The 15,044-nt window shown below is 36.0% G+C and overlaps 1 protein-coding gene across 2 annotated transcripts in view; it reads left to right on the top strand.

The window, feature by feature from the left end:
• LOC137394871 (uncharacterized) overlaps positions 1 to 15,044 on the top strand; it is a 44,582-nt gene that overhangs the window by 2,624 nt on the left and 26,914 nt on the right. Inside the window, exon 1 of one of the 2 annotated variants that reach the window (XM_068081645.1) lies at positions 10,010 to 10,086. The exons of the other annotated variant lie outside the window; for it this stretch is intronic. The gene's annotated coding sequence lies outside the window, so the exon portion shown is untranslated. Of the gene's footprint in view, positions 1 to 10,009; positions 10,087 to 15,044 lie in introns of those variants that run through there. 2 annotated transcript variants of the gene reach the window in all.

Here is a 15,044-nt window from a genome sequence, read left to right on the forward strand (position 1 = left end):
ATTTTACACCTCTCCATCCCAATCTTGAAACCTAATACTGGGGTTCTAAGATTATATTTTGACACTATATATAAAATGGCATGACTACTAGTCAGGGGTACTACTAGTCAGAGGTACTACTAGTCAGGGGTACTACTAATCAGAGGTACTACTTCAACTATTAGTAGGCGTTAAATAACTCATAGGAATAACATTTAGTAACTACCGCAGGCTGCAGTTGCTCTCACTCTCTTTAGCAGGCTTGGTGATCTACACATGGCTCCAATTAAAATATTGTGGTATTAGCTAAAGACATTCAAAGTCTATTGAATATATTCATGAGTCAACATGGCTAGGTCATGAGCATTTTAATTCAGTTGGTTTTTTAACTATTATTTGCCTTCTTGGGCGACATAAATTGAGGGAAGATTTTATGCAGTTAGGAAATGCTTATCTCATGGTGTTCGTCAGCTACCACAAGAAACCATATGTTCAAAAGCCCTTGTTGTAGTTTCTAGGTGATGGGTTCTGACTGCAGGAAGCGATAGGCATAAATAGATTACAAAGAGGGTACAAGTACACACTAAGGAAATATGTTGTAACTTGAGTATTGAAGATTATTTGCTAACAAAACATTATTTTGGAACTTTAACAAAAATACTCAAAAACTCAGAGGATATAGTTATGTATTTCATTATGATTTTCAGATTTTTACTGACAAACTATTGGGGGTACTATTTTGAAAATCGAGTTGGTTTATTGTGCCTTGCAGGCCTAACACTGTAAATGGTTGTAACAAAGGTTCATATCAATAATGATACACAAGCAGTTGGTTCGGTGCTATCTTTTATCAAATGTTAGCTGTTTTTTTATTCAAATCTAGCTAAAAATTTCATAGTTCCAAGCTTCTCGATATTTATTCGTAAAAGCAATTTGATTCCTGATACATCTTACTTAAATCCGTTTTTACTAAGAGAGCCTGCAGTCAAACAGCACAGCAGTGATAAAGCTGCTATTTGTCTATTTACTGTTTATGTATGTGATGAGATATAAAGATTGGTTACGGAGGAACAAACACGTAGATATATTTGGAATGGCCTATAGGAACAATTAAAGATTAAGCCATTATTTTTTATTATGTCATACTCTATTGGATTAAATTGTTGTAAACTGAAAAAAAACCTGCTTTAGTGTTTACAAGCTTGTCACATGCAAAATGGTGGTCAGGTGTTTACTCCGTTTATGAAAAGGAGGGAGGTGTGTTTACATATTTTGTTAGAAGTTATGAAGAGATTTTAGCTTATCCTAGGTGCTCGTGCTAAAATATTTTTGATGTATATTTGATTTATACTTTTTAATATATGGCAGTTTCGTGATGGCGGCGATTAAAGGGGTAGTCACACGGGAGACGAAACAAACTAAACGACGCAAAACGACGTCGCTGTCAGTTGTAAACTGTTCGGCCGAAGACATTTCTGGCCGAAACGAACCATTTCGGTCATGCTCAAACTTTTTGGCCGAACCCTTGCTCTTATTGGTTGGTTAAAATTCTAGCGAGCACGCTTCACATTTCTCCTAAGTGCGTGTGAGCAAAGTTAAAAAAGAAATAGGACGATACTTTTATTTCGTTAAATAATCGACATGAAGCAATTTATGACAAGGCTCACCCGGACTTGTGATTGTGTTGCATAAATGTAAGATGTCGCACTCAAGTTTTGCATAAATGTAAGAGAATGGTTGTGATTTTCTTTTGTGTAGAATAGAATTAATGTGTCATACTCATCCTGATGAAGTATCGTTGACTAATTTATTTATGTAAAACCACAGTACTATGATAAAGACTGGTTTTGTTTGTTATGTACTCAGCATAGAAAAACATTCATATGTTAATAAAAAATATAATTATGTTGATGGGAAGGGTTGGCAAAATCTTTGTATCGAGTGATTTATTTTGAGCAGCTGAACGATCTTCTGATAAATCTGCTGCGTAATTATAATTAATAATTGTTCCTCAAAGTTTTTTGTTTACAATAGAAACATTTAGCTCAAATACATAAAAACTACCAATGAAACAGTGTCCTGTCTCCATACGTATGGTATCTAGGAAGCGAAGTGACTTCGGATGCCGTGTGACATGTGGCTTAGCCGAACCGAAGTAAAACAACCTCTGAACCAAGCCTAAGTCGGTTCGGCCGTTGTGTGACTACGGCTTAACTGTTCATTTTTTAGCTTTTAAGAGCTTGTAATCACATTTCCACATATTTTGCACCTACAACACAGCAGAGTAAGACATGGTGAATCTTTTAATACGAAATAACTGTAATGTGAATTTTGTTGCGAGTCAACTTTAAAAGGAAGCAGTTATTAGTTGATTTCAATGAAATATTTTACACTCAAATTTGCTGATAGATTTTAGTTGACTTATAAAAGATGAGTTGTTGGGCTGTAGCATCTCATGAAGTAAACTTATTGCAGTGCTAGCAGTAAACCCAGCTATGCCACAGGATTTCTTTTACAGTAGATGCTCCTATAACGTATACATGTACCTACCATAACGTAAATTTCAGATAACAAAAAATTTATGTAAAGCTTTTGCTTTGTACTATGTAAACATTTCCATACGTACCGTATATATACCGTAAAGTAAAGTATATACCGTAAAGTGTCAAGTCGGGGTTAGTTTTCAGATTAGGTTTGAATGTTGCTCTATCTCGCCATGCTTGCAGAAGAAAAACGACTTACATCTAGTGTTGTATCTATTATATGTACAACTTCTATAACATTCTAATTCGTCTGATATATCGTCAGATGTGTCGACAAAACAGAGAATAGTAATTGTTCAGAAATACATAAAGGCGATAGATTGGTGCAGGTGTTACAACGTCGGCCCTTCATTCCGAATGTCACGAGCTGGACAATCATCGAGGTTCTCTTTTATCCTAACCTTGACCACTGAATACGGATAGGCGGCGAACAGGTAGTATCGCTCTTTTTATAGTAGAAGTGTTTTTTGTTTTACTTTATTGTAAACGTAGAAAATAAGAACAGAACTTGCAAAGTAGACTTTGCTATCTGGAAAAAAATAGACAAATCCTTGTAAATGAACTTGTAACTTATTGTAAAATTACCACAATGATGATCTATAAAACCAGTGATATTGATAAGATACAAGAGAAGAGTTGTCAATGCGACCCTATAATAATACTGCAGTTACAGGAGAGTCCGCAAATTACAAAGTCAGTTATTCCTTTTTGTGTGGCCAAAGGGATGAGTTTGGAATATCCTGTAACGGACTAGGCAATTTACATGCATTTTACTCTTTGTATAACGTAAAATCCCTTAACGAAAACGTTCCTGGAAAGGATTATTTACGGTGTAGGAGTGCCTGTTGTATTTTCAATCATATAACCTGCAGGTAGGTGTTTAAGAGGCTGGTTGTCAGTAACCAGACAGAGTTTTAACACCAAGTAGGTTGGTGACCTGGGAGAAGGCATAGAGCATATGTGTGTGTGTGTGTGTGTGTGTGAAGTTCGGATGAAATCAGATGAGGAATGTGGAAACGCTTTGCATTCACGCACGCAAACTAACAGACACACAATGACAAAGTGGCATTTAATAATATTGATATTAAATAGAGAAATTGCATTTCATTTTGGCCGATCAACAAGTAAAGGGATAGATGAACATTTAAAGCTTCGGTTTCTGTTCATATATTTGTTATGTTTTATTTTTGCGAAATAATCTTAATTATCCATTTAGTCATTGCATTTTGTTCTATTTTGTTACACAAAAAGCGTTTCTATATAACTTGTTAATGTGACTTGCGCTTTATAAATGCTAACATTAGGGAATGAATACTATTGTGGATCTTCCTTCATTTTATGCCATCAATACAACCATCAACCGATAATCAAATGCGTAAATGCAGACTTATTTAAGCAATTTTTCATGATTTAGCATTAAATCTAGGCAATGCTTGATTGTTAGTTTTAGAACTTATTTTTGCAAAGTAGATGATGTTGCGGTTATAGAGTCATAAAGAGAAATAGAAGGGGTGGCAGCCATAAAGTAGAGTCATAAATACTAATAGATGGGGTGGCAGGTATAGAGTCATAAATACTAATAGATGGGGTGGCAGGTATAGAGTCATAAATACTAATAGATGGGGTGGCAGGTATAGAGTCATAAATACTAATAGATGGGGTGGCAGGTATAGAGTCATAAATACTAATAGATGGGGTGGCAGGTATAGAGCCATAAATACTAATAGATGGGGTGACAGGTATAGAGCCATAAATACTAATAGATGGGGTGACAGGTATAGAGTCATAAATACTAATAGATGAGGTGGCAGGTATAGAGTCATAAATACTAATAGATGGGCTGGCAGGTATAGGGTCATAAATACTAATAGATGGGGTGGCAGGTATAGAGCCATAAATACTAATAGATGGGGTGCCAGGTATAAAATCATAAATACTAATAGATGGGGTGGCAGGTATAGAGCCATAAATACTAATAGATGGGGTGGCAGGTATAGAGCCATAAATACTAATAGATGGGTGGCAGGTATAGAGCCATAAATACTAATAGAGGGGGTGGCAGGTATAGAATCATAAATACTAATAGATGGGGTGGCAGGCAGGGCTGTATTGTTCATTTTTAGGATGCCTCTGCCAATATTTGGAGTAGCCCCCTTCGACGACTTGTGAGGGCTGTAGGCTCAAGAGGCCGGCGGGGCGGGTTGGGGAGGGGTGCAACGCCCTCCCGAATATCGAAAGATTTTTACAGAACACACACAAGATACCCTATTTGAGAGCAGTTTTAATTGTATTATTGCAACTTATACAAGCAAGCATAATACTAAAAAGATTTCTCAAAAACCTTGAAGATTGCTGTGTATCACCTTCGGTACCAATTATTGAATACATTTTATGTGGTATGTAAACTTGTTCCAGGGGTAAAAAAGAAAAATATTACGATTATTGATTAAGATTTGATAATGAACTCTAAACAGTAAATCTATAAACAAAAGACTAAAGATTATTTAAAATTGAAAATTGTAAAGTTTGTGATTCTGCTGAGAAGAAATAATGGTAGAACAATGAAACTAACTTGAGCTATCTAGATCTATAATAAGAGCACTAGTCACTGAGTGACTCAAAGTTCAATGTGATATCAGAGTTCTTTCCTAAAGATTATTTAAATTTGAAGATGGTAGATTTTGAGTATAACAAAGTTAGAGATTCTTCTCACGCCTTGGGTGATCAGGTTTGGTGCTGATGGTACAACCCTTATCCATGGATAAACAGGTTCAATGAGTGAGCATAAAAATAAAAACCATACAATAAATATTTCCATGCCAATATAGATAATAACATAGCTCACTAAATAAACAAATTATAGACATATAATACGTGACTAGAACTTGTCAAGCAGATGAAGACCTCAATGGAAGAATAATCAATGTCATATTTTCTCAAAATTCTAGATTTATCTTTTCTTAATAGTTCTGGCCACAAAGTTTAGTCTCTGTGACAAAGTTTCAGCAAAAATGATCCAGGTTCAGAGATATTCCTGCTTAAAATAAACTAGCTCTTTGCAAAAACGATCAATGTCCAACGGCTACCCAGCAACAACGACTATTTTCCAGTCATGTGATTACTTTTAGCCAATAGCAACGAATACATGTTTGGGAATTTCCAACTTATAACAATCGTTTTTTCTTTCGGACGTTCGAACTATTTAGTGTTATTATGGCTTTCGTAAGTACCTCTCAAGTTAGAAAACAGAGAATTACTTATGCTGAATATGTCAACTTTCTCTATAAAACTACCCTAAAATAATGAAGCAATTTCAAATTTTTGTTTGAGAATTTCTAACCAGAAAACGAACATTTTTTTGTAAGTGCTGCCCGTGTTAGAAAACCGATAATTATTTATGATGGTGACATTATTGTTAATACAGATTCCGATTTTCGTGATTACACAGGCAATTCAAGTAGCGGCACTGACTTCAATGGTGGTGAAATTAATAGTTGTGTAGGAATAAAGAACATTGTTGAGTATCGCTTTAGCTTCGTGGCGATCGTAGCTTCACATAGCTTTAACAATGCACAAAGTGTAGATAAATTGAATTTTGTATAGCACTAATTGTTAACAAGTGTGCAAAAATAAAATATATAATAAAAATGCTGTAGATATAGGTTCAAGTTGAAAAAATTTGTATACATATCATGAAGCAAAATCCACAATTTTTGGCAAAATGGCTGGCAGTAGGACGATAACTAAATTTGTTAATGGATGGCAGTGAAAAGGTTAATAACTTGATACAATTGACAGAGTCTGTGGGATTGAAGGGAAATATCAGAATAGTACAAAGAAGCAAAAAAAGAAGTGTGTGCAAAAACATGTAGTGTAATGCAAACCAAAATATTGCAGTTTTTTTAGGACACAGTAAAAAATTTGTTTTTGTGATATTGTGACCTGTTCATTTTTGTTTGGTTGAAATTTGAATGGTTGAAACCCCTTATTTTACTGCAATATAGTGTTTACAATAAGAATATTATAATATTGTAGCGTTATCACCTAATAAAACATCATACGTAGAGAGTTGCCAATGATTTCCAAAGTAAATCGATCAATGTCCGTGTAGTGGTGTTAACTTAGGCCATGTTGTGCCACCCTAACTTATGTCTACCGCTTCTTTGTTTATCACATTCCCAGGTAACATCCTTATTAACCAATAGCTAAAAGGTTTCTACGATATAGGTTGTAATTCTTTCTAAAAAAAATGTTTGTATACTTTAAAATTGCTATATTTCAATTTTGAACAACTGTGACATTGATCGTTCTTCCGTTGAGGTCTTCAGATATTCAAACAAGAAAAACACAAAATTACGAAAAGTTTAAATCAACTGTTACATGTATGCAGCCTCAGAAAATCCTGAGTTGATTTATTTGCAGTGAAGTAGATGTTTTCACGTAAAAATAGTGTGAAAAAAAATTAGCAAGCATACTCGATATATGAGCAATAAGAAGAAAGTTCGCGGCGAATTTCTTTTTTTCTTGAAAGTTTCAAGATGTTCTAAACACGTCTGCTTCGTGCGGCGTCGATATAGCAATAATAATAAAGAAAACATTTCAAATATCATTTGCAAATTGTAATCAGTCCAGTGACTATCGTCAGAATATTTCGTAAAACTGCAATAAGGCTAGTAAAACCAACCAAGAATTACTCTACAGGATCCTGTAAGTAATTGGCTTCCCATAACTATCAAAATATTCATCTTAAGTGGAAGTAAATGTTTTGAAGACCAGAATTTATGGTAGTCGTCAAGATCAAAACTCTTCGTCTGTTCAACAGCGTCTAGCAAATTTAAACTTAATCGTTATCATTAAATATGTGAATCCAGAACAGACAAAACCAAAACGTCTGTTTTCGGTTCCTTTCTCAACAGTAAAAAAAGTTGTGTCGAAATGGATTCGCTAGGTTTGCAACCACTAGTAGTATTCTGAAAACGGGCTCTGCATGATACGTTCGCACCTTTCGTCCGAACATTGTCGACACTAAACAACAAGAAAATCGCCGTTTGGCCGTTCTGGGTGCTGAAATTTTGCCTCTGCACAGCAGAGGCTGCCTCATAGAACAATACGGCCCTGGTGGCAGGTATAGAGCCATAAATACTAATAGATGGAGTGGCAGGTATAGAGCCATAAATACTAATAGATGGGGTGGCAGGTATAGAGCCATAAATACTAATAGATGGGGTGGCAGGTATAGAGCCATAAATACTAATAGATGGAGTGGCAGGTATAGAGCCATAAATACTAATAGATGGGGTGGCAGGTATAGAGCCATAAATACTAATAGATGGGGTGGCAGGTATAGAGCCATAAATACTAATAGATGGGGTGGCAGGAATAGACCCATAAATACTAATAGAGGGGGTGGCAGGTATAGAGCCATAAATACTAATAGATGGGGTGGCAGGTATAAAGCCATAAATACTAATAGAGGGGGTGGCAGGTATAGAGCCATAAATACTAATAGATGGGTGGCAGGTATAGAGCCATAAATACTAATAGATGGGTGGCAGGTATAAAGTCATAGATACTAATAGATGGGGTGACAAGTATAGAGCCATAAATACTAATAGATGGGATGGCAGGTATAGAGCCATAAATACTAATAGATGGGGTGGCAGGTATAGAGTCATAAATACTAATAGATGGAGTGGCAGGTATAGAGCCATAAATACTAATATATGGGGTGGCAGGTATAGAGCCATAAATACTAATAGATGGAGTGGCAGGTATAGAGCCATAAATACTAATAGATGGGGTGGCAGGTATAGAGCCATAAATACTAATAGATGGAGTGGCAGGTATAGAGCCATAAATACTAATAGATGGGGTGGCAGGTATAGAGCCATAAATACTAATAGATGGGGTGGCAGGAATAGACCCATAAATACTAATAGATGGGGTGGCAGGTATAGAGCCATAAATACTAATAGATGGGGTGGCAGGTATAAAGCCATAAATACTAATAGAGGGGGTGGCAGGTATAGAGCCATAAATACTAATAGATGGGTGGCAGGTATAGAGCCATAAATACTAATAGATGGGTGGCAGGTATAAAGTCATAGATACTAATAGATGGGGTGACAAGTATAGAGCCATAAATACTAATAGATGGGGTGGCAGGTATAGAGCCATAAATACTAATAGATGGGGTGGCAGGTATAGAGTCATAAATACTAATAGATGGAGTGGCAGGTATAGAGCCATAAATACTAATATATGGGGTGGCAGGTATAGAGCCATAAATACTAATAGATGGGTGGCAGGTATAGAGCCATAAATACTAATAGATGGGTGGCAGGTATAAAGTCATAAATACTAATAGCTGGGGTGACAGGTATAGAGCCATAAATACTAATAGATGGAGTGGCAGGTATAGAGCCATAAATACTAATAGATGGGGTGCCAGGTATAGAGTCATAAATACTAATAGATATGGTGATATAAGGTCATAAAGACAAATGTTATGGTTTTATTTATAAAGTTAATAAAACATAAAATAATAAATGCTGAATAAAATAAAAAAAGAACCCAAATTTGGTGAATGTTAGTTTATTTTGTTACACTGGCTACAGAAGTGACACAGAACTACTAATATGTCGTAGTATGATCACTCACAGAGGCACTTTTTTAACAGTCTCATTTTAAAAATAAGAGCTTTTCAACTAAATATATATAAACCTTGTGTTTTGAGTGCAATGTTGTGATACGACTTTTTCAAGGATAATTTCTTAAAAATTACAATGGTGACATACCTTTGAATCACAGTATTTGGCACAATGTGGTATCACTCACTATAAGAGAATGTGCTAAGATGGTTATTATTGACCTCTCATGCTAAAATTACGCAGCTATCTTGATAAATTTAAATACTAGTGTGGTCTTGGTTATGGATGCGCATGATAATCTTTTATATTGTGCCAGACCATTGCATCATGCTTCGTCAATGCTCGGGCTGTAGTGAGCCTTTTCGTAGGAGCACATGTGCCATTGTATGTCTGTTTAGGCATGACTGGCCACTTTTTTGTAAACAAAATCTATATATAGTAGTTTTTCTACCAACACTATTCTATGATAGTTAATGTAATGACAAAAATAATAATCGTTGAGTTCTCTATGAATACCAGATGCTGACTGGATGTTGTGCCTTCTGAATCACTGACTCAACTCTCCTGGCTTACTAATCTTTCCCAGGTTGAGTTGTTCAGAACCTTGCTAAATCTAGCATGAGTTTTTGTTACGTGCGGGAGGCTATTTACGATTGGTTTTGTCGACTCACAACTAAGCATTAATCACGCTGGTGACACCTATAATACGCAAGAGATGTGAAAAGAAATCGCCTAGTCACTGTTTGTGTAAGGACGCACTGCTCAACAAGATCATTATATCGCTGAGCCACAACGCATTTGCTCGTCATCTTAGCCAGACACTCTACGAGTCGAGATATTAGCTATGATTCATGAATGCTATATCGACTGACCAGTACATGGTTGGCAAACGCTGTATGACCAATAGTGAAGAGGTGGGTGACTTTACCGGAAACCTTGCAGGTTTTGTTCATGTTCACCGAGGATTGTAATTGCTAGAAATTTGTATCTGTAGTTGAGATAGAAGCGGTGGGCCTGAGAGAGAATGGCTAAGTGATTCATGTGAGCCGTGCTATCAATTGAAAACCTTTGATCTCTTTAGTCATATAGGCCTACATGGCTTTGCATATGTGGTTGGATAGAGAGAAAGAATATGTCAGGAAATTCCTGGGCTATGATGAAGGTTTACTAGTTGTGAAATAGGTAGTAAAGAAATCTACTATTATTTTAGAGTATGTCTAATGACTAATACTGTATTTCTTTCACTATTGGTTATTAGCTAATGTACTTACAGTACCAACAGAAACTTGTGGCTCAATATGTCTCGTGGACTATTACATTTGACCTCGTATCGACTTTGTGAAAATGTGACAATCTTATGTACAAGAGATCACAGATTTCTGTTTATAAACCTCACAGATTGATGTTTCATACATGTATTAATATAGACATCACTGCGTTTGACAAATCTTTCAGGTTGCATTGACATTAGTACCAGAATGTTGGTGTTTGTCTGTCGTTGGATTGCTCATGCCTCACTGACTAATGCTGGTTGAGGCGAGTGCACTTTGAAATCATTTTATATTTGAGCACACAACTTCATTAGATAATATTGATAAGTACCAATTGTGTATAAGTATTGTAAGAAGACATACATGTCTTACCTCGCCTTAGCCTGTCTTGACAAACTGTTGTTTTTGCGGAGTTGTGCCCCCGTCGAGCGGGCGAGCAACACAACAGCTTGGAACAAGACGTACTGCACCTGATGCATCAGCTGCACTGAAAGGGAGTTGTTCTCTTTCGTCTATGCGGTTTGGCTGTGATGTTATGGCGGTCGATCCATTGGTAATCATAACGAACTTCGCGCAAAAAATTATGTAGAAAAAAATAAGATTACAATGTTTAACCAATGACCCGTCTCTGTTGTAAACGTTATTAGAATTTAAGAATAAAATAAATTGAAAATGAAATCCGTAAGAACAATATTACTGACTGATACAAAAATAGAAATAAAACTGACTGAGAGTACAAATAACGACATATTTAGTCGCTGTTGTTACCTAAGTTCTCAAGTTCTACTAAAGTTTACCGCAGAGACTGGTCGCTGGTTAAACGTTGTCATCTTATTTTTTCTACATAAATTTTTGTGCAAAATTCGTTATGATTATCAATGGAGCGACCGTCATAACATCGCAGCTAAGCCGCATAGACGGACGAGAACAACTCCCTTTCAGTGCAGCTGATGCATCAGGTGCAGTATGTCTTGTGACAAGCTGTTGTGTTGCTCGCCCGCTCGACAGGGGAACAGCTCCGCAAAAAACAACAGTTTGTCAAAACAGGCTAACCTCGCCTGTAATGTATTAGCATACTAAACATCGTAATATTCTGTAACATATAACATATTCTGTCATGACTTGAAAAACAACTATGGCTTCGACAAGTTATTTGGTCATGTGTAGAAAGAATTTTGCATTTTTTTCTTCAAGCAAATTACAGCAATGCAAACAGCTGCCCAAAAGCTATCACGTTTAATGTTTAATGTTGCGATACAAATATGCTGATGATCCTTCAATAACAGTAAATGTTGTATAGAGTTGCGTATATGTTGGAACAATATATTTATGAGAATATATTTTATTTTGTTTAATTCATTCCCAAGTTCGGAAAAAATGAGGTAGTTACATATAGCATTAAAGCAGACTCATATAAACCTATTTCAAAACTAAATGTTTCAACTGAAATTAAATGTACAAATCAATTGATATAGTAATAATCAGTAGAAAGAGGTTTTTATTTTACCGACACTTACTGATCTTACAGACACTGAAGTTAACTGGAGCGGATACGTAGGTTGGATGGTAATGTAAACGTAATTATGTTTAACTAACTTCAAGTATAGGCCTATTTGATTCAATTATTTCAATAGTATTTTTATGTTTTAATTTTATTTTTTACCAGTTATGCTAGGTTTATTTACTAAATTGTGATGTTTCGAAAAATTTCAGAATTCACACGTTGGAAACTACTTGGTTGAAACAAATACTTGCTCAAATTGTATATATATACTAGCAGAGTTGACATAAGTCCAAATTTGGCTACAGTTATACCTCACTTGTCGTGGCTGATGGCGGCAATGGTCACGAAACATGAACAACCATGAAGCATTGTCAGCCAACACCAACTTTTCTATGCGTAAGATAGCATTTTTTTTGTAAATTTCTGCAAATAATATAAATCCAGGCAAACTCGAATAACTCAAACTTCACGGGACCGAACGAAAGTGTTCGAGTTATCAGAGCGTTCAAGTTATCAGAGCGCTGTCACAAGTTCATGTACATTGTACATGTATTTATTAGTAGATATACAAAATATATATAAATCAAATGCGTAGATGGCTTGTTGCAAATTAAAAGGCTTCTACTGTAAGGTTTAAAAGAAATTTCATCAGAAAGCATAGAGACTTTTCTATCACTTGAGATTTGTTTGTTGTTTTAGGGGATATGATTGCCAGGACGTTTTCAGATTAAAATTGGCAAAACTTGATCACTGTTGAAATGCTCAGAAGAAAAGACATCTTTTTCTTTTAAGCATTTTAACCAAGATCAAGTTTGCTGAGTTTTCTTCAAGTTTATTCGAAGGTCAGCATAAGGTTAGCACTTTTCCTGGCCTTTGGAGGACCATCGCTAAACGGATGTTTGGTAAAGTTTTATTTTTTGCAAACCTTTAGAAAAGTCGTTAACAAAAATATTTTGCCAATGATGGTAATAACGGCGTCTAAGAACTACTAAAAGTTGAGGTTTATTTCTATGGCTTGGAATAAAGTGATATTCTAAAGCGATAACAACCGTCTCGGTAGCCGTTAGGCAAAAAACTGTTCGAGTGAACCAAGTTGAGGTCGAGCTATGTAAAGCAATTTATCATTGCACGGGAACGGACCAAACAAATCTGTTCGAGTTAACCATGTGTTTGAGCTATCCGAGGGCGAGTTATCCGAGTTTGACTTGGGTATACAATATTGTTTTATCTGGAAGCGATGATCCAATCTGGCTTGCTTTTTCTTACTTTTGGCGATAAAAAAAAGGTTGGGCGTGAAAATTTAGCCTTTGAGAAACAATAAGATAGTTCAGCAATGTTTGATCCTCAAATTTAATTTTTAATCTAATAGCTAGCAGGCTAGTCGTTCATTTTTTTTATTTGCTCGAACTATTGTCGAGTGTTATGCTGTCTCCTTCGCATCTTCACTTATCAGATCTGATGGAATTATGACCAATGGAAAATCCTTGTTGTACTAAGGAGAGAAAAGAAGTGATTGATAAATGTGTTGAGAATGTTCCGAGTAGTAACATTGCTACATATTTGCATACAGACAGAATACCTCTACACACAGTAACGGGCTCTCTGTGCAATGTTCATCTCACTGCATTTTCATTTGCATCGATAGAAAAACCTGTTACCTGTAGAACAAATACCCAGGCGTAACAAGTATTACCAGTGCTGGTTCCCAGAGATGTCTTTGCAATGCTGCTAGTTCTAAGTTCTAGCGTTTTCAGGGGTGGATCTAGGAAAAAAGTGAGTGGTGCAAAATTTGTGTAATATATCTAGTTTGGGAGGGGGTGCGCAGGGCCACCCCTTGCCTGGCTCCGCGCCAGCAGAACTTTTTGAAATTTAGGCATCTTAGAATGTAGGAGAGATGTGTTTGAGCCCAAAAAAGTGTAATCATTTGTTTGCAGCAAACAGCAAGTTTAGAGGTAAAAATTGACATTAGATATGATTAATTAAATTGGGGTTTTATAATGTTTATTATACTATGTATATCGAGATTACATGTAAACAGAAAGTTAACAAACATTTATGCAATAAAATAAAATCAAGACAAAATCAATCACAAAACCTCAACAGCCATTTGGTTTGGCTTTGCAGAAATAAGCCATCATTTCTTCAAACTACCATGGAAAATGTTTTGTAGTATTAGCTAGACAACGATGCTCTTATAAAACAGACATAGTAGGGCATACCTTTTGGAATTATTGTTTTGTTGTTGAAAGCAATGATCCAAAGTTCGTTTTTGGCCTTCTGAGACATTTTGCTTTTAAAATCGCTTGTACTTCTTTCAAAAAAGTTGTGGCTCAATTGGGGGATGTCTATTGGGACCACCCTCATTTGTTCATAAGGTAAACAATATCAGGTCAAGGTTATTAAAACTTGATCGTTATAACGAGCCCTACTAGGCCGTTTTTGTTCATTTCCTCCCAAAGCAAGTTCTCGGTGAAATGAAATTCACTCAATTTTTGATGGATTTTAAATCTTTTTTAAAAATTATTTTGCCATATTTAGTGTAGTGCATTTGTACCGTATGCACCACAGTATATCTGCCCCTGATTTCATATTGTCTTATATTTCATTTGTCGGTATGCTACATTAAGGCTGGTTCACACTATATCAGTGTTTTCCTTTCGCCGTTCATCGTCAATTATGTGAACCTATGGCATCGACGAAGCTATGCCGACACATAGGGAAAGTTTGCAGCTGTCGAACTTTTCCGATATTTTGCCGAGCATCGACCACCGCCTTTCAAATGTGAACCATTTTGGCGATGATAATTTGCGGATAGCGAGATTTATTCATACCCGTTTATGATAGTCGCTGCGGGACTAGTATTTAATTCTAGCCCGCGAAAACTAAAAGATATTTCTTCACGAAAATTTGAAATGAGAAATGGGAACACTTCGTCACAGAGTATTTCCTTATGCAAATGGGATAGGTTTGTGATAGTCTGATCATCGTTATCATCGACGATCACCGAAGTATTGTGGCATCAACGCCGAGATACGGCGATATAGTGTAAACCTGCCTTTAGACGATGTTATTGTAAGCATTCGGTTCTTCGCTGCAC

Source organism: Watersipora subatra, chromosome 4, assembly GCF_963576615.1.
Source record: "Watersipora subatra chromosome 4, tzWatSuba1.1, whole genome shotgun sequence".
In the NCBI taxonomy this organism is placed as follows: domain Eukaryota; kingdom Metazoa; phylum Bryozoa; class Gymnolaemata; order Cheilostomatida; family Watersiporidae; genus Watersipora; species Watersipora subatra.